Source organism: Hyperolius riggenbachi, chromosome 9 (genome assembly GCF_040937935.1).
Source record: "Hyperolius riggenbachi isolate aHypRig1 chromosome 9, aHypRig1.pri, whole genome shotgun sequence".
NCBI lineage: Eukaryota > Metazoa > Chordata > Amphibia > Anura > Hyperoliidae > Hyperolius > Hyperolius riggenbachi.
Genome location: NC_090654.1, coordinates 179,799,160 through 179,811,259, shown reverse-complemented (window position 1 = coordinate 179,811,259; position 12,100 = coordinate 179,799,160).

Sequence of the window (12,100 nt, the reverse complement as noted above, 5' to 3'; positions counted from 1 at the left end):
AGAAGTAGTATAATGTGTTTTGGGGTGTATTTTTCCACATACCCATGCTGAGTGGGAGAAATATCTCTATAAATAGACAACTGTGTGTAAAAAAAAATAAAAAATTGTCATTTACGGAGATATTTCTCCCACCCAGCATGGGTATGTGTAAAAATACACCCCAAAACACATTATACTACTTCTCCTGAGTACGGCAATACCACATGTGTGGCACTTTTTTGCAGCCTAACTGCGCTAAGGGGCCCAAAGTCCAATGAGCATCTTTAGGCTTTACAGGGGTGCTTACAATTAGGCACCCCCCAAAATGCCAGGACAGTGAACACACCCCACAAATTACCCCATTTTGGAAAGTAGACACTTCAAGGTATTCAGAGAGGAGCATAGTGAGTCCGTGGCAGATTTCATTTTTTTTTTGTCGCAAGTTAGAAGAAATGGAAACTTTTTTTTTTTGTCACAAAGTGTCATTTTCCGCTAACTTGTGACAAAAAATGAAATCTTCTATGAACTCACCATGCCTCTCACTGAATACTTTGGGATGTCTTCTTTTCAAAATGGGGTCATTTGGGAGGTATCTGTACTATCCTGGAATTTTAGCCCCTCATGAAACCTGACAGGTGCGCAGAAAAGTCAGAGATGCTTGAAAATGGGAAAATTCACTTTTGGCACCATAGTTTGTAAACGCTATAACTTTTACCAAATCCAATAAATATACACTGAATGGTTTTTTTTTATCAAAGACATGTAGCAGAATAACTTTCGCGCTTAAATGTATAGGAAATTTTACTTTATTTGAAAAATGTCAGCAAAGAAAGTTAAAAAAGTCATTTTTTTGACAAAATTCATGTCTTTTTTGATGAATATAATAAAAAGTAAAACTCGCAGCAGCAATCAAATAGCACCAAAAGAAAGCTGTATTAGTGACAAAAAAAGGAGGTAAAATTCATTTAGGTGGTAGGTTGTATGAGCGAGCAATAAACCGTGAAAGCTGCAGTGGTCTGAATGGAGAAAAAGGCTCTGGTCCTTAAGGGGCGAAAAGACTGTGGTCCTCAAGTGGTTAAAAGCAAATAAATATGGCAGTCGGCAGCCACCATGTCCCTTTCAGTACAGGTGTCCATTAAAGACCCCAAGAATATATTATTCCAAATGCACTTTGTCCGTATATCAGTACCACTTGCAACAGCAAATTACAGTTTACAAAACCTCATAGTTTTGGGGAAAATCAAAGTTAAACTTTTGGCAAGAAAATTAATTTTCAAACACAGCAGCTGGAAGGAATGCAGATGTTTTTAGCTCATGCTTCAATTTACTATACATATCGGAAAAAAAAATAGCTTATTTCACAAAAACATATTTAAAAAAAAAAAATAATAATAATAATAATAATAATAATAATTTATTCTTAACAAAAATGACAAAAAAAGCCTTTCTGTCAAAATCGGGAATTGGAATCGGTATTTCTGATTTCTGTGTATACCATGGGATCAGTAATTGGAATCTGCGGTAATCGGAATTTCTGCTGAGTCAGAAATCAACATTTTCAACCATTCCTATCCCTGATCCCTTTTCGGGAAACCCTGGCTGGTACCTAATCAACCGAAAATGAAAGAACCAGTTGGCTATTAGAGGAGATTAGTTACTCAGACTACCCCCTAATTTATGTTAACCGATCAGCTCCTAATGGCCAATTGGATATATACTATCGAGCACCATATGCCCAGATAATTAGCCAACATTTCCATTGGTGTCTATGAGATGCCAGCCGCACTGGATGCCTAAACTACCTGATTCAAGGAACTCTCCAATATATCTTACCTAGCCTCCCAAGGGAAAATGAACCATAATACTTAATTAAACTCAAAACTTAAACTCCTGTAACACTTTTTAAAACTTAAAAAAAGGCGTTCTTCCTTACATATCTTAATGATGACATCATTATTTTTAGTTTTGTTTGCCACCCCCAGACTCCTCATACCATGGATTGAGTAAATTCACAGAAACTAATTTTTTATAGTTAAAGGACCACTCCCACGAATCAATAAATTTTTAACCATCCAACAGTATATATATATATATATAAATTTTTAACCATCCAACAGTATATATATATATATATAAATATATATATATATATGGTATATATGAGCCTTGCTGTGTATTTTTTTTTTTTTTTTGTGATGTTTCTTTAATTTACTGTTTGACACTGAAATCAGAGTCCGTCAGCCCCTTGCATAACGTTGACGGACTTTTGTATCTAAATAAACATCGCAGGGGGAGCCTTTGCAGGGTTTGCTAGAAAAAAGAGGAGATGGTTTTCCCTGCAATCCTAACTGTGAATATCATTGCGCTCGTGCTTACCCTCTGTAGTAGCCGTTATTTATTAGGACCCCTCCGCACTTAGGCATCCCGCAGGCTTTCAGGGAGGCAGCTGTCAGCGCAGACTTTGCTGCGCAATGAGCCGCTCTCCCTCTACCTTCATTCGCCTGCGGGTCTGCCAATGATGACGCGTGGAGGAGCTGAATGACTCTGCGGTGGCAGAGTCAGTATGGGCTTCCCTCTGTCCATCGCCGCGGCTCACGTCCTTATAACGTGCGGCGTAATGAGCGCAGAGCTCGCTCTGCTGTACTGACAGAGCGTACAGCTTCTGTCTTTCGCCGCGCCTCCAGCCCCGATGACGTGCGGCGCATTGAGCTCCACCCCTCCATTTATTTTTTTATGATCAGCTGATTATTCGTGAGCCGCGGCGATGGACAGAGGGAAGCCCACCGCAGAGTCATTCAGCTCCTCCACGCGTCATCATTGGCAGACCCGCAGGCGAATGAAGGTAGAGGGAGAGCGGCTCATTGCGCAGCAAAGTCTGCGCTGACAGCTGCCTCCCTGAAAGCCTGCGGGATGCCTAAGTGCGGAGGGGTCCTTATAAATAACGGCTACTGCAGAGGGTAAGCACGAGCGCAATGATATTCACAGTTAGGATTGCAGGGAAAAACCATCTCCTCTTTTTTTCTACCAAACCCTGCAAAGGCTCCCCCTGCGATGTTTATTTAGATACAAAAGTCCGCCGTTAACGTTATGCAAGGGGCTGACGGACTCTGATTTCAGTGTCAAACAGTAATTTAAAGAAACATCACAAAATAAAAAAAAAAATACACAGCAAGGCTCATATATACCATATATATATACTGTTGGATGGTTAAAAATGTATTGATTCGTGGGAGTGGTCCTTTAATGACAAAATGATATTATTATTATTATTTTTTACCAATGTCTCTGTGGATGTGGAATAGAATGGTAAAATGGAAAAAGTGCAGCAATATTGGAATTAAACTTTTAAATATTTAACTTTTACATATATACAGAGCTCCTCTTTACCATGTACTTTAAAAATTGTTATCACCAATTTATTTACATAGTTACATAGTTACTTTGGTTGAAAAAAGACATACGTCCATCGAGTTCAACCAGTACAAAGTACAACACCAGCCTGCTCCCTCACATATCCCTGTTGATCCAGAGGAAGGCGAAAAAACCCTTACAAGGTAAAAATTCCTTCCCGACTCCAGATGGCAATCAGATAAAATCCCTGGATCAACATCATTGGCATTACCTAGTAATTGTAGCCATGGATGTCATTCAACGCAAGGAAAGCATCTAAGCCCCCTTTAAATGCAGGTATAGAGTTTGCCATAACGACTTCCTGTGGCAATGCATTCCACATCTTAATCACTCTTACTGTAAAGAACCCTTTCCTAAATAAATGGCTAAAACGTTTTTCCTCCATGCGCAGATCATGTCCTCTAGTCCTTTGAGAAGGCCTAGGGACAAAAAGCTCATCCGCCAAGCTATTATATTGCCCTCTGATGTATTTATACATGTTAATTAGATCTCCTCTAAGGCGTCTTTTCTCTAGACTAAATAAACCCAGTTTATCTAACCTTTCTTGGTAAGTGAGACCTTCCATCCCACGTATCAATTTTGTTGCTCGTCTCTGCACCTGCTCTAGAACTGCAATATCTTTTTTGTAATGTGGTGCCCAGAACTGAATTCCATATTCCAGATGTGGCCTTACTAGAGAGTTAAACAGGGGCAATATTATGCTAGCATCTCGAGTTTTTATTTCCCTTTTAATGCATCCCAAAATTTTGTTAGCTTTAGCTGCAGCGGCTTGGCATTGAGTACGATTATTTAACTTGTTGTCGATGAGTACTCCTAAGTCCTTCTCCAAGTTTGATGTCCCCAACTGTATCCCATTTATTTTGTATGGTGTTAGACCATTGGTACGACCAAAATGCATGACTTTACATTTGTCAACATTGAATTTCATCTGCCATGTATGTGTCCATATAGCCATCCTATCCAGATCCTGTTGCAATATAACACTATCTTCCTTAGAGTTGATGATTCTGCACAATTTTGTATCATCTGCAAAAATAGCAACATTGCTCACTACTGTATCCACTAGGTCATTAATAAATAAATTGAAGAGCACTGGACCCAGTACAGACCCCTGTGGGACCCCACTGCTAACAGTCTCCCATTTTGAGTATGATCCATTGACCACAACTCTTTGTTTTCTGTCCATTAGCCAGTTCCCTATCCAAGCACACAGACTCTTCCCCAGTCCTTGCATCCTCATCTTTTGCACCAGACTTTTGTGGGGAACAGTGTCGAAGGCCTTAGCAAAGTCTAAGTATATCACATCTACAGCATTCCCAATATCCATATTAGCATTCACTACCTCATAAAAGCTGAGCATGTTAGTCAAACAGGACCTGTCTTTAGTAAACCCATGTTGATGCTGAGAAATAAGATTATTTTCTACTATGAAGTCATGTATAGTATCTCTTAGTAACCCCTCAAATAGTTTGCATACAACTGATGTTAAGCTTACAGGTCTATAATTTCCTGGATCTGATTTTTTGCCCTTCTTAAATAATGGGAAAACGTGGGCTGTACGCCAATCCACTGGGACTCTGCCAGTTGCAAGAGAGTCACAAAAGATAAGATAAAGGGGTTTATCTATAACTGAACTTAATTCCCTTAGGACCCGAGGATGCATGCCATCCGGGCCAGGTGCCTTGTCTATTTTTAATTTATTTAGTCTTGCCTTTACTTCTTCCTGCGTTAAGTATTTAATATTACAGTTAGAAGATTGAGACTCTTCCGCCTCTGTAATTTGCAACAGTGCTGTTTCCTTTGTAAAGACAGAAGCAAAGAAAGCATTTAATAACTCTGCCTTACCTTGGTCATCCACCATTGAGTTTCCACCTTCATCCTTTAGGAGTCCTATACAGTCAACCTTTCTTTTTTTAGAGTTGATGTACTTGTAAAACATTTTTGGGTTAGATTTGATATCCCTAGCGATTTGATTTTCAGCTTCGATCTTTGCTAGCCTAATTTCTTTTTTACAATTTTTATTGCACTCCTTGTAATTGCTGAGTGCAGCCTCGGACCCCTCCTGTTTTAGGACCTTATAGGCATTCTTTTTCCTCTTCATTTTATCTCTAACCTTTCTATTCATCCATAGAGGCCTTTTTTTATTCCTAGACATTTTGTTTCCATATGGGATATACATACTACAATATTGATTGAGAATACGTTTAAAAGCTTGCCATTTCCCTTCAGTGTCCTCCCCTTGTAGTACATTATCCCAGTTCACCAAACTTAGTGCCTGCCTAATTTGATTGAACTTTGCTTTTCTAAAATTCATAGTTTTAGTGGTCCCGCTGCCCCGTGGCCTATCAGTCACCAGATCAAACGTTATCATGTTGTGATCACTATTTCCCAAATGTTCTTGAACCTGCACATTTGATACATTATCTGGTCTATTCGAAATGATCAGATCCAGTAACGCATTCCCCCTAGTTGGTTCCGTTACCATTTGAGTCAAGTAATTGTCCTGTAGTGCTGCCAGAAATCTGCTGCTTTTACCAGAATGGGTAGCCTCAATACCCCAGTCAATGTCTGGAAAGTTGAAGTCGCCCATAACTATGACCTCATTTTTACTTGCCGCTTTTTCAATTTGCTGTAGTAATTGCAGTTCTGCAGCTTCATTAATATGAGGTGGTCTGTAGCATACCCCAATAAGCAATTGGCAACTTTTATTTCCACCATGAATATTTACCCAAACGGACTCCACATCTTCGCAATCTTCCTCCATCTCATCGTTGAGGACAGCTGTAAAAGAATTCTTAACAAAGAGACAAACCCCTCCACCTTTTTTCCCTGTTCTATCCCTCCTGAACACATTGTACTCATTATATCAAAGCAGTAGCTGTTTTGTAGCTGTTTGAAGCTGTTTTACAGAAGCTTCAGTTACAGTTTTGACATTATACATTTCAGAAGAATGTAATGTACAGAAGGTTAAAATACTGTATATAGTTAACAGAGTTCTCTATGTAGCATTAAATTAAAAAAAAACTGCTAGAAAATAACAAACCCATTTTAGTCAAAGGTTAGCTTTTTCTGTCAATTTTTTGAAATTCTTCAGCTGAGAATAATTTAGAGCTTTTACTTGTTCTTGAAAAGGTGAACTCCTAGGATGTGAAAAACACATTATAACCCATAATGTATTCACTGAAACAGGCTAAGCTTTCTTTTAAAGCTCAGCTTCAAGATCAGATATTAAAGATAAACTAAAGGATGGCCTTGGTGTTCAGCTTTGGGTATCTTAGAAATTCAACTCAGGCTGCAGTAGGCAGAGACAGACATTTCTGATGACAGAGCCAGAATTTGCCAATGGATTAGCCCACCATAGATGTGTTTGACAGCTATGGAGGACTTACTCATAATGCTCTGGCTCTCCCATGCTGCCTTGGTCCACCAATTAGGTTCAGAAAAGAACAGAGGCATCTCTATCCATACTGGTAGTGACAGTCTATAATTAGCGGGTGCTTAGCAAACATTTAGTCTTAAAATAACTGCAATGCTTTTTATGAACTTAAAGAAATTGTATGCATCCCCATATATAAACAATGAACATAATTCCCCCTCAGATTATGTAAACCATTAATAACTTACTTATTAAATATATGGCATACACTGTAGGGGATGTTTCTTTCTATGATACAGTTGGCAGATCATACAAAAGGTCATGCAAAAACTGACTCTTAACCATTGAAAATAAAAATAAAACTAGTGTGACCACACCAGTAGCATAGCATATTAACTTTTATTGCAGGTTTGAGGTTCCGGTCACCTCTGGTGGGCCGTCTACTCCTTACTCCCCCCCCCTCTCTGCCTATAAGAGCATTGAACCTAGCTCGAGCACATGCCCCCCCTTGACAGTATCTGAGGACGTTGTTCTGCACCTCTTGTCTTCCTTGAATGCCAGGAAAGCATCTGGCCCTGATTGGGTGGCACCTGCATGTCTGAAGAACCTGCGCACGTCAGTTGGCTCCCGTCCTGACCTCTATCTTCGTCAGGTCCCTCACCGAAGGGAAAGTCCCTACTTGCTTCAAGGAATCCATCATCATCCCCATCCCGAAAAAGCAAGTGGTTTCTGACCTAAACAACTTCAGGCCCATTGCCCTAACATCGGTGGTCATGAAGACCTTTCAAAGAGCGGTACTGCTGCTGCTCAAGAATGTTACTCTGGACCGACTGGACCCTCTCCAGTTCGCGTACAGAGCAAACAGGTCCACGGACGACGCTATCAACATCTCCCTGGAGTTTATCACTAACCACCTCGACAGGCCAAACTCATATGCTAGAGTTCTTCTGCTGGACTTCAGCTCGGCTTTTAACACCATCTGCCCCCATATTCTGCACGACAATCTCACGGAGCTCAAAGTCCATCCAACCCTCCATCTCTGGATCACAGACTTTCTCTCGAACAGGTCCCAGGTGGTTAAGCTGGGCGACATATCCTCCAGACCCAGAGTGACCAACATTGGAGCCCCTCAGGGCTGCGTCCTGTTACCATTTCTGTTCTCTCTATACACAAATAACTGCACATCCACAGCTGACTGTCAAAATTAATCAAATTTGCGGACGATGCCACAATCATTGGCCTCATTAGTGAGAACGATGAGCAGGCTTACCGCAAGGAGGTAGACAGAATCTGCAACTGGTGTAGAGAGAATAGGCTAGTTCTTAACACAGTCAAAACCGTGGAGATGGCCATTGATTTCAGGAAGAATGCCAGCAACCCCCCTCCGATATATATCGAGGGCATCAAGGTCGCTAGGGTTCCCAACTTCCGCCACCTGGGTACAACCATCTCTGCTGACCTGACCTGGAGGGTAAACACTACCGTGACTCAGAAGAAGGCACAGCAAAGACTCTTCTTCCTTCGCCAACTTAAAGAGAATCTGTATTGTTAAAATCGCACAAAAGTAAACATACCAGTGCGTTAGGGGACATCTCCTATTACCCTCTGTCACAATTTCGCCGCTCCTCGCTGCATTAAAAGTGGTTAAAAACAGTTTTAAAAAGTTTGTTTATAAACAAACAAAATGGCCACCAAAACAGGAAGTAGGTTGATGTACAGTATGTCCACACATAGAAAATACATTCATACACAAGCAGGCTGTATACATCCTTCCTTTTGAATCTCAAGAGATCATTTGTGTGTTTCTTTCCCCCTGCAGCTATCTTCCACTGAAGTGTCAGGCTGTTTCTTCCTGCAGAGTGCAGACAGCTCTGCCTGTATGTAATTCCTCAGTATGTGAAAGCCCAGCCAGCTCAGAGGAGGATTTATCCAGCTTGTAAAAGATAAGAGAGAAGAGAGAAGCTGCCCTAATCTAAATAATACACAGGCAGTGTGCAGAGAGGGGCCTGGAGGGGGGAGATGCATCACAGAACCACAACACTGAAGAACTTGGCAGCCTTCCAGACACAGGCTGACAAGTCTGACAAGAGAGAGATAAGTTGATTTATTACAGAGATGGTGATAGTAGAACGTGCTGCAGTAAGCCAGAACACATTAGAATAGATTTTGGAACTTGTAGGATGATAAAAAACAGGATGCAATTTTTGTTACGGAGTCTCTTTAAGAAGTTTGGCATGGCCCATGATCTCCTGAGTTCCTTCTACTTTGCTATGATCGAGTCAGTCCTCTGCTCATCCTTCCTGGTCTGGTTCGCTAGCTGCACCGCCAGCGACAGATACAAACTCCAGATGGTCATCAGCTCAGCGGAGAGGATTATTGGGAAACCTCTTCCCCCTATAGATCTCATCTATAACACTAGACTGCGAAATAGAGCAATGAAAATTGTGGGCGACCCCTCTCACCCTGGCCACAGTTTTTTCACTCGACTCAAACTGGGCCGGAGGTTTCGGTCCATCCCTGCTAAGACTACTAGGCGTATGAACACTTTTTTCCCCACGGCCGTCAGAGTCTTGAACTCTGCCCATTCCGCTGACCGCCCCTATAGCCATCTACCGGACTAATATCTGACTTCGGCTGCGGCCGCTCTGTTCACTGCCTTGCGTAGGTTGTACTAGAATTATCTTCTGCTACACGGCACGCTGCTGTCCCTGCTAGACCCGCAACTGACCTACTGCAAATGTTATTTTACTCCTGTATCTGTTGTATTGTTCTGCTGCACTCTTGTTATGTTGTTTTTATTCCTGTCTGTTTGTACAACTCTTTCTTGCCAATCAACGTGCCAAACCTAATTCCGGACACGGTGCAACCGTGCTTGGCGAAATAAACGAATTCTGATTCTGATTCTGATTCTATTATGGGACCCCATAGCAAAAGTTTTGTAGGCACTCTTGAGCAGTTCTATCTGCCTTTACCTATGGATATGAGTTAGTTGAGCCATTTACAATTTGATGCAATCTACACTGCACGTAGTCCATGGGCACTGAGACAAAGTCAGGGGGTAAATGAACGCAAGGAAGTAAAAGTTAATAATGAATACATCAATTACTATTGGGCCCCCTGTGCTCCAGGGCCCCAGCAGGGGACCAACTCCCCTTGCTCCCAGATCAGCACACTCTACTGGACATCTGCGCAAGGAAACTCACTATGGTGCCAACAAACACATAAGTAATTGACTTTAATGCACGTCTAGCCAAACTACCCGTGTTACAGATACTGCCATATAACATTGTGAATGTCCAGAGATTCTTGACCCTTCTGAGCTAGTGGGGAAGCTCACTTTTATTAAATGGCTGGTCATGTTACAAAAGGACACTCCAAGTGATCTAACTTCTTAAGACACTACATTCTATGACTGTTTTAAAAGGCTTAAATAACACAAAGATTTCTAGTGTGGTTATTTTGCTTTGTTTTTATGTTTTTCTTGTTTATTTTATGAGGTTTTTTTTTGTTTGTTTGTTTGTTTTTACTTCAGGGGTTAATGAATGCAACTCGGACTTAGGTAGGAGTAATGAATAGATTTAACTTATGAAACTATGTGAGGTCTTAAAAAGACCCTGAGCAGAGGATTAAAGTGAAAATCTGAACTTACATGGGGCTTTCTCCAGCCCCCTGTCACCCGCGAGGTCCCTTAGCGCCCTCTGGGTCCCCTCTGTGGTCCCACTAGTGGCTCCATTAGGTGTGCGACTTCAGCCGAAGTCATGCACAACTGTGCATGCGTGGCCTGTCCGTGCACCCATCTCAATCAAGCCCCCAGTGCAAGTGTCCTGCGCATGCTTGGTTCTAAAAAGACTGAACTGCGTATGCGCAGGACACTTACAGTGATGGGGGTGTGATCAAGTGGGGTGTGTAGACAAAGTATTTGGATCTGAAACCGGGGTCAGTGATTTGTGTTATGCTTCAACCAAGAAGTTGTTTTGTGAGCCCCTGTAGCAAAATGCATGGGTAGACCCAACAGTCCTACAGCCTATTTTATCTAATGTTATGCTTTAAAGTGGCCCCTGGGGGCTTGCTTTACTGCTGTGGGGTATTATTTATTACACCAATCTAGAAGTGATGACAGAAATCTCCAAGTGGTGGTTGAAACACAAGAGACAGGAGAGTGAGACAGTGAGACGGTGAAACGCAAGAGACAGGAGAGCGAAACCAGGGAAACGCAAGAGACAGGAGAGCGAAACCGGGGAAACGCAAGAGACAGGAAAAGCGAGATGGGGAAATGCAAGAGACAAGAGAGCGAGATGAGGAAACGCAAGAGACAGTAGAGTGAGATGGGGAAACGCAAAAGACAGGAGAACAAGACAAGGAAACGCAAGAGACAGGAGAGCGAGACGGGGAAACGCAAGAGACAGGAGAGTGAGACGGGGAAATGCAAGAGACAGTAGAGCAAGACAGGGAAACGCAAGAGACAGGAGAGTGAGACGGGGAAATGCAAGAGACAGGAGAGTGAGACTGGGAAATGCAAGAGACAGGAGAGTGAGACGGGGAAATGCAAGAGACAGTAGAGCAAGACAGGGAAACGCAAGAGACAGGAGAGTGAGACGGGGAAATGCAAGAGACAGGAGAGGGAGACGGTCAAGAGCAAGAGACAGGAGAGCGAAAGCGAGACGGGGAAACACAAGAGACAGGAATGTGAGACGGGGAAACGTAAGAGACAGGAAAGCGAGACGTATAATGATATTATGCGAAGAATGTGAACCGAAGGTAGCATTCCGGGATTGGCTATAGGAATAAACAGAGGGGACTGTTCTGACCAATGGGCGGGAGGAAGGGGAGGGTATCGCTGGATTTCCAGGTACATAAGATTATACGCAGCGCATACTCCGTAGCCCCTGATGAGTCATCATTGATGCTGAAACCGCTAGGGCGGAGCCAAGGAGACGCGCTGAAGACAGGAAGGAATCACACGCAGCCGAAACCGGAATGCTCCTAGAGGCAACGGTGACTATGTGATGGGCTTTATTTAAAGAATTTTTTATGTACGCATATAGCTTTTTAGCGTGAAGCTTCATATATTAAAACGATTTTACACATGTTAAGTGTTTACTTTTATGAGGTGAAGATAGCCCTGGTGGCAGACGACGTTGAGAGATAAGCAAGCATAAAGAGTGCATCTGGTGAGAGGGGAACCTAAGGGGGGAGTGTGGCCCCTGATCCCTGGTGGAAGAGGTTTATTAGCACTACCCATGTGGTTTTTAGTGTATGGCTGCGGAAACACAGTGGTGTAATTGCAACATATAGACACTCTGCACGATGAGTCTTTTTCTTGCTGTTTACATT